The sequence below is a fragment of the Belonocnema kinseyi genome, chromosome 9 (genome assembly GCF_010883055.1).
Source record: "Belonocnema kinseyi isolate 2016_QV_RU_SX_M_011 chromosome 9, B_treatae_v1, whole genome shotgun sequence".
Taxonomy (NCBI): Eukaryota; Metazoa; Arthropoda; class Insecta; order Hymenoptera; family Cynipidae; genus Belonocnema; species Belonocnema kinseyi.
The window spans coordinates 95191441-95196940 of record NC_046665.1 but is presented as its reverse complement, the minus strand read 5'-3'; positions in this window follow the sequence as shown (position 1 = coordinate 95196940).

The window sequence follows — 5500 nt, the reverse complement described above, 5'->3', positions numbered from 1 at the left end:
CGTGATCTTTTTCTGTGACAAAGTTCAACGCGTCATATTGTTTAAAGTAATAATAATTTAGCTCGAGCTCCAACCCTTGCTTTTGGTAAGTTTTTGGCTCTCACAGCCTTTTGGTTTGTACTGAAGCTAGGGAAATATATGGTAAAGTAAATAATAATGTCTTGTGCTAATTTTTCGGAACAGAATTTTTTTTGGTATTTCTTATTCATTTACGTTTAAATAACCGACCAAGGCGAATCGTAGACGCTATAGGTATGTGTCGAATTTTTATGTAGAAGTTTAATCTTTTTGATTAAAAATGCATCTATTTGATTGAAGATTAATGTTCCAGCTTTGGGCTTTTTTATTTAAATATCAACTATTTAATCGGAAATTGATGTTTTTAATATTTAGATTATGAAATGTATGTATTTGATACTCTCAGTAATTAACATTTTTTCAGTTTCAAGTGCAGCTTAGATTCTCTTCATTTCCAACGTTCCGTAGAAGAAAATTATTTTATTTTTGATATTTCTAATTTGAGATTACTTAATTCTGAAAGTTTTCAAGGAATAGTTTTGTTTAAAAGGTTTTTTTTTAATTTCAATTTTGAAGGGTTAAATGACGATGAATTTATTATTTGGCAGTAGAAAAATTTATCTGACTAATACTAATGTTAAATTATAATTTTTTTCTGCAATAAGAAAGTGAACTCTTAGAAATCCGGATCCTTTGAGTGAAATATTTGATTTAGTTTTGAATTGAATTTCATATCGTCAATTTTAACCGGTTTGAATTAGGACTTATTGAAAATTAAAAGGTTTCAATTTGCAACGCTCTTAGTTAGAAGTAATACCATTTCAATGGCTTTGAACTCTAAATGAGCGAATTCTCAAATATCAAATATAAAATTATTCAATTTGAAATCTTTCCAAATTCTCCTGTGTACGGCATTTTAGACTAAGATAATACAGTTTCAAGATTTCTCAATTTACAGTAAAATTCTTTAGTTTTGAATGCTTTCACTTATAAATTATATAGTTTTAACTTTTTTCTAATAAAATTGTCCAATTTATAAACTTCGTATGAAATGTGTCAATTTTGAGTGCTTTCAACTTAAAATTTTCAAATAGTTTGTGTCATCATTTCAAAAGATTTTATTGAGGGATCATAAAAGTTAAGTTGCTGTACATATAATTCGAAATATTGTACGTTTTTCAACAATTTTACTAAAATAAAAGTTTTTGAATTCAAACGCTTTCAATTCGAAATTGTTCAGTACATGTTCAAAAAATGTCAAATGCTTTCAATTCACAATTATTATTGGGATAAAGAAATTGAAGGGTGAGAATAAATTGAGATGTCGGGAAACTAGGAGAGAAAGAAACAGGACACAGGGAAATAGGAAATAATAAGAAAAAACAAGAGACGGTACAAGAAAGTAGGTAAGAAGGAAAGAAGGAAAGAAGAAAAGAAGAAAAGAAGAAAAGAAGAAAAGAAGAAAAGAAGGGAAGAAGGAGAGAAGGAGAGAAGGAGGGAAGGAAAGAAGGAAAGGAAATAAAGAAAGAAGGAAGGGAGGGAATAAGAAAAGAAGGAAGAAAAGAAAAAAGGAAAGGATGAATGAATGGAAGAGGGCAAGAAGGAAAAAATGAGAGAATAGAGGATATGCCACTAAAATGTAGCAGGCTTCGAAAAAAAGGATAGGTAAGTTATGAGAAATTTGGAAAAATGGAATGTAATACTAATGATGGAAACGTAGCTAGATTGAAAGGGATGGTAAAGAGGAAAAGTAGGGTTACCAAGAAGTTCCAAATTGCCGGCTCAAAATTTAAAGAAGGAGAATAAAAAGGCAGAGTAGTTGGAGGACTAGTGATAACGTAATGGCACGAATGAAAAGAGAGAAGGACAAGAGAGAGAAGAAAGAACGAAAAGAAGGTTTAATAGCAGAAGAGGTGGAGGAATAGGGAGGAGAGTGAGGAAAAAATTCATAGACAAGGTACAGAACGGGGAGAAAGAGAAATGATTCTAGAGCTTGAAGAGATGAGATGTTTATTTCAACAAAAATAGAGATGAAATAAGGAATATAAATATATACACTTAGAAATAGAAAACGTAAAAATAACTGATTATGTGATAGTGGACGACAATGTAAGAGAGAAGATTTTAAGAAATTAGAGGTAGGGAATTATTAAGATTCGCATCACCTTCCAATATTAGAGACCATTCGTTACTTATTTAGAGTGGGACGATGGTCGTTGGGGCTAAAGCGTAGACTTTGGACCTACTCCGTCAGGGCAGTCGCGTCGTGGGACCGGTACCTCTAGAGAAGACGGTTTTCTCTAAGTAGATAGATAAACGTTTATTTTTAGGCCTGCTGGCCTTAAAAAATTGATTTTCTTATACTTCCATTTTTTTACAGATTTTTCTCACAGCTATCCTTCACAAATTACCATCCATCCACAGCTTTTAACTAATCCGCTCACTCTTATACCCTAACCTTCCTCTCTGCGCCTCGCCTCGCCTCACACGCGTGTCTCTCTTTCCTCACTATGCCTCGAATTTCTAGTCGCTGCTTCTGCAACTAACGCCTGATACCTAACTACTCTGTACAATATTTACAGTTTTCTTACATCTACTTCCTCCCCTGTTTACAATCCTTTCTTCTCTGTTCCTCTTCCTCATTCCTTCTCTTCTTCTCCATCTTACCCAGCCTTCACCCATGCTACAGCCCTTTTGTTTCCCCTTTCATGCAACAATAACTCTATGCTTATTTCACTCCTTTCCGCCTCCTTAAATTCCTCCAACCAGTGCTCAACTTTTGCATCCCCCTTTCGGCACAATTCACACTTTCTCTTCTCTCTAGAAAGCCTGAACCTATTATAATACTCCATTCATCTCATTCCCGCTATAAGTTCCTGACTTCCTTGCTCTCCCTTATTTCCCCAAAGATTTCGCTCTCGTCATTGGCATAATCCACACACAGTCATTTTTAAACGTTTACTCTCTTATTCTCTCCTCTCCTTCTGCCTTATCTTTCTCCATGGCATTTTTTTTAACCAACTCATATACCTTCCTTCCTCGTGCATCCTTATCACTTCATCTATCTGCAATCCATTCATTCTAAAATACGTTTCCATTTCTACCTCCATCTTTACACCACTATGTCTGTTCTCCTTCTCCCACCAACACTCCCTAAGCAGCTTACTTCCCCCCCCCCTTCCAAAAAATTCTCCTCATATATATACGCTCGACACCCTGTCATAATCCCTAAACTCGTTCTCCCTGACTCCCTTCTGACAATATAGTTCGGCGTATTCCTTGACAACACCAGTATCTACTTCACATACCTCTCCTGTATCCTATTTACCTCATAACTTATCTACCAACCCTACATCTTCACTCCGTAAAATAAGACACTCATCACTAGCGAATGAAACAATTTCATTCTCCTTACAAAATCATCTAAGAGCAACCTCTTGCCTAGTCCCCACACCTGCTTTATCACCACATTTGCCACATTTATCCACACCCCTTCCTTATTTCTCCCACCTCGTTTCCTGAACACCATAACTGGTTTTCTCTAATTACTTAGAAGCTGTTACTCTTGGTGTTTCGGAACTCACCTTAAACTGTATATCCCCCTCCCACCACCAAGTAAGTGTGTGTGGGGTGTGTTAAGGAATAGGAAACAAGGTGCAAGAAAAATGTAATCCCTTAGGGGGCACATTAGAAGCTGGCATTCCATCTATTATTTATTTCAACAAATTTTATAAACAAAATCATAAATTCGTGTTGTTCAAATAGATTTGTTTTTTTTTAACAGAAAGGACAAATATTATCTGGCTTATAGCTTTCTTGTTCGATTATTTGATTCGAGAACAATTAGTGTTATTTGTTTAAGCAAAATTAATTAACAAACGCATAATATTGTCATTTTTTAGTAAAAGAAATAAGTTTTTTTTAATCAACTTCAGATATGTTGAAAATACCTCTTAGTATGATATTTGGTTATAAAAAAACGTAAGTTCTATTTGCTTAAACAAATTAAATAAACGAATTCATTGTTTTTGCTATTTTTCAACCAATTGATTTCGTTTTTTTTTTAGAGAAATAAATTCCTAATGTTTTACCAGTAAATCTATAGTATTATTTTTTATTAATACTAAGCGATTAGTAATAGAAAGACCATTTTGTTTTTTATGAAATCGATTACAATTTTTAGATAAGGACTACCTGTTTTGATACAGTATTAATCTGGAGGACACGTTTATTATTTTCACAATTATTTATAAAAATCAGTCGAAAACGAAACAAATTTATGCCAAGGGAAAAAAAGCAATAACTTGCCACTAGATGAAAGTTTTTATGTTTTTCTTTTTTCGTCTAATTAGTCATGAAATAAAGACTGATATTCAATAATAAAAAATAGAAGATTAGATAGAGAAGTTATATTCATTTCCATTTGTTTAAATGAATTGTTTATATTTTCAACAAATTATGGTTATTGTGAAAAGAAAAAATCTGTATCCAAAGAGAGTCCAGTTTGCAAATACCATTTAAAAAGTCAACAAAATATATGAAACGAATCAATTGCAAATGAATAATTAACAAATTCATGCAGAAGATCATTATTAACAATAACTTCTGTGAAACTTCGAATTTCACTAAACCACTCAAATCGTATTGTTCATTTATACTTGGGAACCGAATAATAAATTGCAAAAAAATGATTTAAATCACACTGATTCAACTAAAAAAACTGTTTTTGTCCATATATTTATTCAAATTTAGTGCAAATCAAGTGACAAGTCGTTTTATTGTTGTGAATTTTAGCATTCGAAGTATTTAGGAAAGGGAAATGGAAAGAAGATGGGCGATAATAGCAAGATTTAGATTTAGAAATGAGGCGAGGCAAAGGATGTGTTGGGAAAGGATGTGCTTGGAAAGGATGTGCTGGGAAAGGATGTGTTGGGAAAGGATATGCTGAGAAAGGATGTGTTGGGAAAGAATGTGTTTTGAAAGTATGTGTTTGGAAACGATCTACTTGGAAAGGATGTGCTAAGAAAGGCTATGTTGGGAAAGGATGTGCTATGCAAGGATATGCTGAGAAAGAATGTGTTAGTAAAGGATGTGTCTGTAAAAGATGTATTTGGAAAGGATGTGTTGGCAAAGAATGTATTTGGAAAGGATCTACTGGGAAAGGATGTTCTGAGAAAGGATTTGTTGGGGAAGGATGTGCTAAGAAAGGATGTGGTGAGAAAAGATGTGTTGGGAAAGGATGTGTTTGGAAAGGATGTATTGGGTAATAATGTGCTGCGAAATGATTTGTTTGGAAAGGATGTGCTGGAAAAGGATGTGTTCGTAAATGACGGTTTGGAAAAGGACGTGTTTGGAAACGATGTGTTGGGAAAGGATTTGCTTGTAATGAATGTGCTGGGAAAGATGTGCTGTGAAAGGTTGTGCCAACAAAGAACGTGTTAGGAAAGCAATAATAGAAGTGAAGATATCGATATAAGAATTA